This window comes from Hemiscyllium ocellatum, chromosome 22 (assembly GCF_020745735.1).
Source record: "Hemiscyllium ocellatum isolate sHemOce1 chromosome 22, sHemOce1.pat.X.cur, whole genome shotgun sequence".
Lineage (NCBI taxonomy): Eukaryota > Metazoa > Chordata > Chondrichthyes > Orectolobiformes > Hemiscylliidae > Hemiscyllium > Hemiscyllium ocellatum.
Genome location: NC_083422.1, coordinates 20,053,748 through 20,067,102, shown reverse-complemented (window position 1 = coordinate 20,067,102; position 13,355 = coordinate 20,053,748). Strand labels below are relative to the sequence as shown.

Sequence of the window (13,355 nt, the reverse complement as noted above, 5' to 3'; positions counted from 1 at the left end):
ATTGTTAAAGTGAATGTAAAAGATTTCACACCCATATTTCAACAATCAGCACTCCAGTAATATAGGCAAACACAGTCCAGAAAATGCACACAAGACTCCACAAACAGCAAATGAATTAATAAATAACCAGATTTCCAGAAGACTGTTCACCAAACAGAGAATTTTCTGCTCTTCAGACTGCACCGTGAAACATTTTACATCCACTTCAGCAGGCAAACAATACAGTATTCGCTCAGCACTATATTATTTTAGCCAATAATATATAGTGAGGTCAGAGGTGAAATTTTAACCCAACCCAATTCAAGAAGGAATGGAGAATTGCAATGTCAGTTATAAAAATTACCCTTGGTTAGTGATCAAACCAAATCAAATTTTCTATTCTTAAACGTAGGCTGTCCCTCTTAAAAAAGGGACACAGAACGGAATTAGAGTTTATAAGCATATCATATGATGACAGAGTGGAAGGATGCACGGTGTCTCACTGCTACTCCATTGGTCACAATATAATTAAACGTTTTACCCAGTTACCGATATGACCAATTGATCCATATTAGGTTCAGGATAAAATGATTCATCAATCAAGTCAAAAAAATTATGATCTATTATAATAGCAGACTTATTTCAACAAAATATAAAAGCAGATCAATGCAGAGCTTGAACGTATAGAAGTATAAATATTTACCCTTCAAAATAACCCCTGCTCTCACACAGATAAATGTTAAAGAAAAAAACTAAATAAGGAAATTTTCCTCAGCAGAGATTAATTTTGGGAATAAACACTGACCGAGATAGTTGTTCATTCTCGGAGAATAAAAGGCTAAGACAGGAAATATTCCAGATGCTTTTAGTCTGGCATCGTAGTACATATAGATGGTTACTAGATACAGACAATTGTCCCTCTGGGGTCTCTGCAGACATAGTTCTAAACATCTCTTCACACTACATATCTAGAGAAAGTCTTCTGGAAGTATTTCAGGTAGAAAGCTGTTTAGACATTTTTGCTCATGTGCGATCCTCAATATAGTGTTTCTATAAAGATGGCAATGGTGGAACGGAGGTGTCTTCTCTCTTCACAGGTTACATTATAACCAAACTCAAATAATATCAAATAACCACACTCCTGAACAGCTGTAAACTCAGCTGACATTTCCAGCAAATCTAAGCAATTAGCTTGAGCCATGCTTCTAAACAATGTATTCCAGTGTGCTTTGTGATCTTTTTATGTCTAAAGAAACGTCTAGTTATTTCCCAGCACCTCAACTGAACCAATCTTTGCAACCCTCAGGACAGGAGTCCTCAAACAGATACCAGTAATGGAAGGGTCTTCATAAACAACAATAGCATTCTACCAAAAAGGAGGAAAACCAATGGTTCAGATTCAGGGATGCCATCCTGGAGATGTCACTGCTTGACCTCGGGGGTGGACAGCCCTCAGAATAAGTCAATGTATTATAACATGACATCCCTTCCCTGTCACTCCAGAAAACTCTACTCAAAATATATAGAGAAAGATGGGCTGATTTGCCCTGGAAACTGCACATTTAGCCCCCAATGACACGAGGAACAAAAACAAAATCAAGTCAGGTCACACCGGCCTGTTTTGATTGGAGGATCAGTGAGTGTGGGAGACAAAAATCTATAAAGAGCTGCTCCACCAATCTCAGATTCTGTCTCTTCCATGTTGCAGTTCCAGCTCCTCCAATCACAGGTCCACTTCCATGTCATGTTATAAGGGCACAACTATGGAGCAATTTGCGATGGCCTGCATATTATAAATGAACAAGATGATCAAATTGGACAAAGGGGCTGATATGTCCTGAAGTGAGAAGGTTGGAAAGCGAGTCTCAGGACCCTGCGATAAACTGCGCTTCACAGTATAATAGTACACAAGGTTCATCAGCAAAGGGTTATGGGACAGTGGGAGTTGGGTGGGGTTTATATTTGGCAAAGATACACCAGTTGAACAGCCTGAGGACAGGTTGAATCGAATGAAATGGATGAGATCCAGGCAGCGTGCACCTAGATTCAGGCTTGCTCAATATCAGTCTAATCCTACATCCATCCTGATCACAAATGGGAACTTAGGTAAACATTCCTTCACTTTGTGCTGTGAGTTTAGTTGTTTTACTCAGTTAATTTGGCCCAGACATGACAGTACTGGGGCTTTGCTAATCTGCTTTTCTTGTGCAATCTTCCTAACCACAAACAGCATATAGCATAACATTTTTTCACAAAATAAATAACTTTCTACAGAATGAGAAGCAACTTGAAGCTCTGTGCAATGAACCAAACAGAAATAACAAAATACAGAAGATGCATTTCTTTTGCCAAATTTTTCCTCTCTCATGCACTACAGTACAAAAACAAATCGCAACCAAAAGAACTGTTAGTTATTCATTTACTTCTTATACCTGACAAAGCACCTAGTTTGTCTTTGGTTAAGAATTGGTCAGATTCAATGAGACAGGTTGTCTTCTCATGTGTGCTTTTATTGGTATATTACTGAGATTGGGGGGAGGAGGGTAAAGGAGGAGGTAGAGAAAGTTCGTTCCATGGTAGATTTGATTGTTTGAGGGTCTGAAAGAGGCTAGAAACTAGACATTTCTGGGATGAAGACTTCAGTTCCATGAACAGGTTGGAGTAGCTTGGGGCTGTTCTCCATGGAAAATTCAAGATTTAGAGGCAACTTGATTCGGATTTCAAGATGAGGAGGGTCCTGAACAGGGGAGATAGAGAGAAACAGCTCCCATTGGAGGAGAGGTGAGAAATGAGGAGACAGCTTTAAAGGTGATTAATAATAGAAATGACATGAGAAAAAAAAACCTCATGTAATAAATGGTTCAGCTCTGGAATGCACCACCCGAGTGTGGGGGAGGCAGATTCAATTGTGGTTTTCAAAGGTAAATTGAATCATAATCTGAACAAAGCAAAAGGAGTCTCCAAAACCTAATATGTTAATCCTGAAACTTAAAAGATAATCCTCAGTAAAATCTCATCCCTCAGAAGTATTTTGACCTAACCATTCTCTTATGTTGTTCAATGCACCACACCTCTATTGATGAAATATCAATCTCTTACACTCAACATACAACCTGTCAATGATTCTAGCTTCAAGCATGTTTTTCTGCCTCCACTTAATTCCAGCCACAGAAGGTTGTCATGACACGGGGAAACCCCTCTGCTAAGTAAAAGTGACATACAGACAAGCTCACCTCGCGTCGTAATCTGTTAAATTTTGAGATGTAAAGAACCAAGCCAGATCTCACTACTTGAAGTAAAAATTAACAATTTTATTCTTTAAATCCAAAAAAGAACATTAAAACAAAAACTATTTAAACTCTACAACACTGGTTCGATAAAAAAAATGAAAATGTGTTGCTGGAAAAGCGCAGCAGGTCAGGCAGCATCATCGACGTTTCAGGCATGAGCCCTTCAAGAATTTTTCATTCCTGAAGAAGGGTTCACGCCCAAAATGTCGACTCTCCTGCTCCTTGGATGCTGCCTGACCTGCTGCGCTTTTCCAGCAACACATTTTCAGCTCTAATCTTCAGCTTCTGCAGTCCTCACTTTTTCCCTCCAATAATTAAAAAAGCTGATTAAGATTTACAAACAAAAACATGTTTCAAAACCAGCCAGCTTTGTTGCTTCTCCTTTATAGATTTTCTTCTGCATTTTCCTGCAAGTTTTCTTTGGTCTTCTGCTGCACAAATTTCTTATGGACAGTACTTTTCAGAGAGTGATTCAGCTAGCAGTCTGTCTTTGTTGGTGCCTTTTGCTGTTCTCTCCCCAACTGTTCAAAATGCCCAGTTTTATACCTCAAAACATCGAATCATTTCTTTGGTTCTGTGTCATTCCAAATAGTAAAATTCAAATTCGAATGAATTTTGGTATCTGGGGCATAATTTACACCGATTGGCCAAATTTGAATTTGTTTTTATTCCATGGCAACACAATTCCAGCTATTTTTTTCAACTGAGTATTACCTTTCTAAATTGTTCAACACTGTGCTTGCCAGTCCTTGCTTGTTTCTCCTCTCTCTCAAAAAGGTACAGTGCACACTTACACCTTCATAACAAGGCACACCACCAAACATCATATCACAAAACTATTGACTTCCAATTCTCTTAGAGGACGTGGAACACAACGGAAGTTGAGGATTCACAGACACATGCATCTCCTGAGTCCAGTGGAGAACTTGGCTCCCTGTGCAATAAAGTCAGCTGTGATTCAACATGGATGAGAACATTAAAGAAAGAATCTTATGTTGCTTATGCCCCCTCTAAACTCCCATCACATGCTTACCCTGCTACCTGACATGATGAGCAAGCTGCAGTTGGTATGGCCACAAACCTCTTGGTCTCCACCTCCTATTGCTTCTCCCATACCAACATGGCACTCTCAAAACCATTTCCTGTCCAGCTCAGGAAGTGAGTCTAAAAGTCCATTGCTTATGGTTTCCAATGGCTGAAGTAAATAGAATAAAGGGGCACACCTACAAAATTAAGAAAAGAGATGAAGGACACTGAGCTGGATAAACTACATTTGTGCTCTGAATGCTATGAGGCTATGGAATGGGGATCAGTGTTCGCCACGTGGGCAGAAACCATGTCAACCTTTAACACGAGATTAAAGCAGTAGAAAGTGGAAAAGAGAGAAAGAGAGATATGGGAACAAAGACACAGAGTACAACCACTGCTTCTCTGGGGAATAAATACAGACGATAAAAATATTAGAATTATGTAGAAGTTTTCTATTTATCATGGAGTCTGGCATTATTACCTCAGGCAAATTACCTCTTCCAAGGTAACTACGAGAACTTCATGACTGACAACAAGCCAAGCCAAGCCATGGACAGGGAATTAGCTATTGTAAATCCAATAACTATCCTTCCAGTTCTGTGACAGAAAGGAAACCATGGAAGTGTAAAACCAGAATTTAACCTGCATAAAAATACTGAATGAAAGCCAATCTGTCAGAGGCTTTTTAATAAAAAAAAAGCACAAGGGGACTTTTAATCAAGGTAACAGATTTGCAAGGTAAATCTTGGAAATTGTTTCTAATCAACAATACCACAAGGCATTCAAGGAGAAAGCCAGCTGCATCACTCAGCACACTTCACAACAAATGAAAAAGAAGTGCTGATACATTTGCTGATTGAAAATTAAAACACAAAAAAAACTCTCAAAATAAAGTGACAACCATACACACTAACACATCTTATTCTGATTTTATAAAAATCAAATTTTATTAAATTGGTGCATCTATTTATTATTACAAATACACAGCAGCAAAGGATGGAATTTATATTGGGGTCTAAGGAAAAAGCATAAATAAAGTCCATTAATTTATACCTTTGGAGGGAACTCTTACATTTACATAGTTGAACCACATTGCTGCCAGACCTGAGCAAGTTCTCAGAAATCTCTACCTACCCTCTGCCAAATTCCAAGCTGGTACTACAAACTTCAATGCAACCACTCAGCTGGCCACCTTCTGACAAATGCCAAGTTCCCACTAAAGCGGAGGATTTTTTTTAAAAAACTTTGCATCAAATGTCAAGATTATGAGAGTGCTACACAAGTGTGGGATTTCTACTATTCCCCACACACAGTCACAATTATGTTTAATTCCTTGTTTGCTCACATGCACGGATCTGCTAAACACTAGGTGCTTAACTCCAATCTGGCACTTTTAACACTAGTGTTCTCAGATTTATAAAAAATGAAAATCAAATACATAAATATAAATCACTGATTCATCAGAAAATTACTGATTATCCAATTTTCTACAAAGAGAATTACACAATTTAGTTTCCAAAATATTGATCAGATTTCCAGAATAACCACCCAGAATAGAATAGCATATGCAGTTAATACAAATTGGCAGTTTATCCTCCTTCATTGCATAACCTCTCTGATAAAGGCAACCTGATCCAGTAACAATAGGTGCAACCTCATATTTTTGAATCTGTCATACTTGACGTAAATATTTTGTCACAGCTAATTAATAGGTTACTCAAAGCAATAAGGCAGAAATGAAAGGGATTACAGCACACAACGAGCAACCAAAAACACTGATGCCTCTTTGCATCATTTAGCCTTCTCCATAATGAAACCTTCAACAGGAAATAAGGTATGTAAATTCATTCAAGTTGTTTTTAAGGTTTTATAACTGACAGAAAACCTGGCCATCAGCTGATGTCATCTCTCCGATGTAAAACTCCAAGGGCAGATTAACAAAACATCCGCTCCCTCCCTTAAATCCACTGAAAGCCAGTTTTAAAAGCACTGAAGATATTGCTTGTCTAAAATCTCAAAAGCTGACATCTATCCAATTTCTGAGGCAATAGTTCAAAACAATTATATTTATAGGCTTCATGGTGGAATCCAAGTATTTATAAATGCATACAGATAACATTAACCATAGCAGCTTATATTCATGTTACCTTCATTGTAATAAAACATCCCAATGTGCATCACAAACTAAACTACATGGCTGCAAACTCGAAAAGGATATCACCTCCTCAAAACAAGTATGACAAAGGCCGCAAACCACTGGTTCAACCTCAGAGTTGCCTGGTAAGAGATGGTGTCAGTGATTAGAAAGTTGGGTTTGTGGCAGGGACCAAGACAAAGATAATGGCATTAAGACCAACACTGAACTGGAGCAAACCTTTATGATCTAGTTAAGGAATCTCACTATGTAAAAAGAGGTGGTGGTGAAGCAGTGATGGGTATCATCAGCACACATACAGAAACTGATGTCACTTTTCTGAATTATGTCACCAAAATGGCAGCATGTTGATGAGAAATAGGAAGGGTGCAGTCAAGGATAGATCAGTGGAGGATCAAAAATAAACTTATTTGAAACCGCTTTCCCAATTCTAACAAATGATGATACCATCCATCTAAAATATTGTAGCCAAGACTATTTTGAACATGAGACAGTTAGCTACACCAACCATTTAAAATGAAATATTTCAATGTATACCAACAGAATTTCATTTGTCATACATGAAGACCTGAAAATATCAGGAAAGGAGGCAAGCAAACTCCACACAAAGAGCAAATCCCAAACCTGAGACTTTGAGCAATATACAATTAGGGACATGCATAAGATATAGAAAAGGGGTGATATTTGTAGATAGAATTCCAAGAAAACTGGGTTACACTGACCATAATTTAGGAAACTTAATTTATCAGATTATGTGACGTTCATCCGGTTGTTTCTCCCACAGTATTTTCTTCAAAGTTGTGAACCAAAAGCATTTTCTACACATGATAGAAAATGTAAATAGGTACAACTGTGCAGCACGAGTTTTGATGTGGGGGGGGGGGGGGGGGGGGGAGAGAGAAAGAGTTTCTGGAATTGCCACGTTAGGAATTTGTATGACTTGGAGAGGAACTGAAAAGTGGTCGTGTCCCATGTATCTGCTGTCCTTGTTCTTCTAGATGGAATGGTTGCGGGCTTGGAAGGTGTTGCCTTAGGAGCCTTGTGGAATTCTGCAGTGCATCATGTAAGTGGTACACAGTGTGGTTGCTGTGCACCGAAAGCGGGGAGTGTGAATATTGAGGTGCCAATCAAGAGAGCTGTTTTTATCCTCAGATATTGTAAAACTGGAGGGTCATTGGAGCTACATTTCTCCAAGCAAACAGCCTTTTCAAACTGCTGACTTTTGCCTTGTAGATGGTGGCAGACTTTGGAAAGTCAAAGTGGTAACTCACTGCAGGATTCCTCGCGTCTGACCTTCTCTTGTAACCACAATATTTATGTGATTAGTCCAGTTCAGTTTTTGGTCACTGGTAACCCTCAGGATGTTGAAAGTGGGAGGTTCAGTGATAGCTCTATTTTTGAATGTTAACATGAAATGGTTAGATACTGTCTTGGTGGAGATAGTCATTGACTGACATATGTGCGGCATGCACGTTACATGCCATTTTTCAGCCAGGCCTGCATCTTGTCTAGGTCTTGTTACACTTCAACTTTAGTATCTGAGGAGTAGCAATTGATTCAGAACACTATGCAGTGAACATTTCCACTTCTGACCTTATGGTGGAGAGGATACCATTGGCAAAACAATTGGAGATGGTTGGGCTTTGGACACTACCTTGAGGAACTCCTGTAATGATGTCATTGAGCAGAGATAGTCCACAACTGTAAGTCCAAAATTAAGTCTGCCAAGAATTCGTGAAAGCACTCAAAATCAGCTTCAACAAAAAACAACTCTAAGAAGAGCAACAAAAGTGATAAAGTTCACTGTTTTAACCACTGAACATTTTTCTATAGATGATGCACAGAACAATACTACAATTCAACAGAAATGTAAAACAAAATGTAAAAGGTTTTTAGATGTATGAAAAACTACCCACTTGTTTGGAAACTTGCATGTAAAATTAACATTAAAACATAAGCACATCAAGCATAAATGCCAATGACATTAAAACTACAGCATCATCCTAAACTAGGAAAATCAGGTTACAGGAACTATTATTACTGACACTATGCTATATTTATGAAGTAAATATCACTATGTAAAAGTTGAGACAATTTGTCCTGAAGAAATTATTACTAACCCCTCCAGGGTATTTGTCATCTTGATACAAACATTCAACACACTCTTTCCAAGCCAATGATCTGAAAAGGCACAATGTTCCTTCACTGCTCCCAAAATTCTAATGACTGTCTGTTTACGAAGTTAACTTCTCATTAGTCACTGTTACCAGAACAATTATTTTAGGGGCGGGGGTGAGGTTTGATTAATTTACTCAAGTCTACAACTAAACAGCATATTATAAGTCACTATGTCAGAGATTAAAGTGATATCAACCAAAATAATTGAAACCAGAGTTTCTGTAAAATAAGTAATAATTTAATTACTTTCCCCAACATGAAAATAGATTATTGTGAATAGATCAAACCAAATTAGAACACTTGGATGCAGAAGTCGGAACGCTAAATAAATGTTTCCTGAAAAAAAAATTTGGTGGCTCAATGATAAAGTCATTTTGTCATTGTTGCTGAGTAACATCACTGGCCTGCTTGTCAAGTACTGAAGGAGATGGTTGCCAGAGAGATTGTGACATGTGATAAGAATCAACAAGGAATAAACTTACCTGACCTTACAATCACCTTAGAAGTTACCTGTTGAGGACACATCTGTTCAAAGCAACATTGGGAAGACCAGAGTCTCATCTTTGGAGACAAAGTCATATATTCCCAATTAGTACATTCCCATTGTGTTTTGTGGCAATACTATGCAAGATGGAAGAGATTTCAGAATAAAATTTGGCATCCACAAGAACGATCATCAGCAGCAATATACTGTAACACAAGATCCAACATATCACTCATTGTACCATCAAGGTAGAGTTCAATAAGCAATGTGGAAGAGTGTGCAGGAGGAATACCACAGATGCTCTAAAAATGAGCTGCCAACCCAATGAAGCTACAACACAGGATGACAAGAATGCAGAATCAAAGCAGTTAAGATGAAGCTAAAAAGATTTCACAGATTTGGCCAAACCTCTGCAGTCCTGCCCATCTCGGTGCAAATGTGATGGAAAAATAAATAACTAAGACGAGGTGGCTATGCCAGGAATATCCACACCTCAAATTGTCAAAGCTCAAACATTTGCAAGCATCTTCAGCTAGGAGCGCCATGTGAACAATCCTGCCCAGCTTCCTGCCAGGACTCCCACAAATTCTGCCTTGAAGCTGTGCGGTACATTAGGAAATGGCTAAGCCCACCTGAACCAAGCAAAAGTAATGACCTCAAAAAATCCCAACCATAGGGAGGATTTTTTTCCCCCACAGCTTGCTACACCTCCAGACAAGTTGCTTCAGTATAATCATACCATAGGTATCTCCCCCATAGAAAATTGTCCAGTACTTCCTGTTCACAAAGCACGCCAACCTGGACAATTCATGCCTCAACTGGCTCTAGATCAAAGCAATGGAATGAGTTGTCAAGAATGCCATCAAATGGCATCTACCTCCATGACTATTCACTGTTGCTCAGTTTCAGTTCCAATATCACCACCCAGGACTATACCTCACTGCAGCAAAGGGATAGCTTGGTTATTGGAAAACAATCTCAACATTTGGACATTGACCGAAGCCTAACCATCTTTAGCTGCTTTGGCAGTGACCGCTTCATTCTAAGGAGGCAGATCCAATTTGGTTGCAGTAAGACTGAGGCAACATTCAAGCTTGACTTTAAAAATAATATAAAAGATAACTTAAGCCACACACTGATACAAGTACCAGGCATTGATCATCACCAGTGACAGAACTGGAACATTTCTCCTTTACATTCAACTGTATGAGCCTTCCTAAATCCCTTTGTACGAAACCTTAGGGAATGAGTTATCACCATTGATCAGGACCATAACTTGACCACCCATATAAGTACCATCAGTCCAACACAAGTCAGAGGCTGGGAATTTTGTAGCCAATAACACCTCTTCCAACCTCAAAACTAATTCATCACTACAGAGTGGGAATTGCCTGAATGAGCAAAGCTTCAACAATTCTCAAAAAAATTCAACATAATCTAAGGCAAAGCAGCCTTTTTGATTGGCAGCTCATCTACCAACTTAAATATGTTCTCCTTCCATCTCCACCACAACATGACTGCACAATGCAGTATCAGATGGTCTGCAGTGAATGCCAAAGCTTCAAGATCAGCTCCTCCACCTATAATATCTACCATCTTGAAGGAAAAAGCCAGCAATCACCTGGAATGGCAAGGGGGTCAGCTTAGTGTTGGTGGTGATTGAAAATATGAATAGGAAGAGAAAGTAAAGAATTGTAAGGAAGAGTAAAAAAAAAGTGTATTCTGAGCAGGATTTCAAGATTGGAAGTAAAACCATAATATTCTATTGAGAAGAGTGGTTTCAACTTTTATGCTATGTTGTTCCTATAGTTAGTGACAATATCTGAAGCTACCTTGTCCTTTCCCAAGAAAAGTTAATTTTTTAAAAAGTTGCATGTTTATTGTATCTTAAATATTAAATTCTTAAACAACTCTGCCTTGCAGACATACAATGTACTCATCAGAAAACAAATTAGTACAATTTAGTGACACCTTATAGTAAAATAAACTTGCATTAGTGGGATACAACTAAAAACAGCAAGTCTGATTCGGAAACAGAAACAAAAAGGGAAAATTGTGGTAAAGGCCAACTGGAGGACACTCTCTCCCACTCACCTTCAGTCATGCCAGATACCAATCTACTCTACTGTCAGTTATCTCAATTGTGGAGATTTATCCAAGGATTCCTAGAATCAATCTACTCTGGAACAAAAATACAGCTAGTCCGGAGACTCATATCCAGTACTACCAGATCTCTTTCCCATTGTTTATAGATTCCAGGACACCGTTCAATATTGTTAAAGCAAGTATTTATATCACTTCACATAGTATTCCTCATTTAACAAATCTTCTGAGTAACTATGAACACAGAATGATCAGGTTATGCATTCATGTAATTTGCACAGATGACAAGACAGAAGATTACATTCCTGAACCTTCATGTGGAGCACGCATACCTTATTCCCAAACTTTGTTTCTTCTAGTTTCCATTTTATCTTCTATCTTCTTTTTCCCCTAAAGTAAATTACTATGTCAACAATTCCCATGAATGATGCTGCTATCTGTCCCAATGTTGTTACAGGCTATGGTCAGTAGGTGGCTTTGCAGAACAAATTTTCTAATCTGGTGGCCAGCTCCACCATCACCATGTATATTAAAAACCTTCATATTCAACTGACTTGGCAACCCCATTTGACATTCACACACAAAATATAAATCTTTGCTATTCCAATCTTTTACCCAAAAGACATTCATAACCTCTCAGTTTGTCCTTTGAATGTGTGAAATCTTTTTTGGTGGTCCATGTACATCCAATGCATTAAGTATCCATGTCCTTTTATTGATTGGTAAGAAAAGTGACTTTTTCTTTCAGTTATCCGATGCATCAAGGACATGCAATGACTGCATTTGTAAAAAAGACTCTAGTTGGACCAAACACCAAACCTACCAGAAACTAGATTGGTCAACGGGTTCAGATATAATAGAAAACATGCCTCATTTAATTTCTCCACGTGGGTCTAATTTTAAGAGGAACATTTTTGCATTAAATCCCTGAATTATCCTATTTCGTAGAATCATTTTCTATAACAGATCAAAACAATTTCAGCCCATTTAGATTAATTCTATATTCATTGCATTATAAAATAAGACAACTAACTTGTTTAAATATGCAAATAATTGAATGTTGATTTAAAGGCTGTCTGACAATCTTAAGTTTATACATGATAGATGTATTCCAACACATATACATCAGAATATACGGGCTTTTATTTGGAGAATGGATTACCAAATGCAAATACCATCAGCAAACCAGACCTTGCATGGTATTTAGTTAAAAAATTAATCAGCAAGTGGTAAACTTGCACTCAATTGCAACAATAATACGTGGTCTCCATTTCCTCAACCTCCATTTCATGTCACTGAGAAGAACTGCCTTTGTATGAGAACACATACTTACTGATGAGAGATTCTCAGCGAAAAATACAACCATGACTTGCATTTCAGGTTATCCTAATATAGAATACAGGCAAAGGCAATGACAGTGATCAAGTTAAATTTTCCAGGTCACTTACATTATATAACCCATCACCACAAAACAACAACAACTGTTATCAGCATTATTTTACAACTTCTATCACAAAATAGAACATTATCAAACCTTTCATTTCTATAATTTACAAACTGATTTTTGACCACAATAGTCATGTCAAATGTAATGATGAAAATGAATTTTTACAGTCAAATCACAGAAATCCTAACTGGTGGAATAAATGGCTGCATGTAGGAATGAAGATTGTCCTTGGACAATAGTTTACATTTTGCCACAATAGAAAAATAACCCAAGTAATAATTGTTGATCTTATTGATGAGGATTATTTGGGCACATCCACATAACATCATGTCCCTGGGGCCACTTGAATTGCTGCATACTCCATTAACAAGTGCATGCAATGCAGAATCTGACTTAGTTATTCAGGGTCTGCTAAATGAAGGTTGTCAATCCCTCACCAATTTACCATTAAAAAGGCTGGTGATTATCCATAAAGTAATTATTTGTAACCAAAGGATTTTGACCCAGTTTAATGGGACTTCCAGAATTTTTTTAAGATGGAGAAAGCTGGAAATTGATAATATACATAGGGAAAATGGCATTATATGCACAATTCCAATACAAAATAGGCAAGATAAAACCGAGCTATCTTTGTGGATTTTAAAACCTTGGCATATGCTGAATAGGTTCTCTTCCTATCCTGCAAATATT

General features: G+C 37.9%; 1 protein-coding gene across 6 annotated transcripts in view; it reads right to left on the bottom strand.

Moving 5' to 3' along the window:
- The window catches only part of cpeb3 (cytoplasmic polyadenylation element binding protein 3), a 118,787-nt gene that overhangs the window by 101,912 nt on the left and 3,520 nt on the right, over positions 1-13,355 (bottom strand). The gene's annotated exons all lie outside the window — the stretch shown is intronic.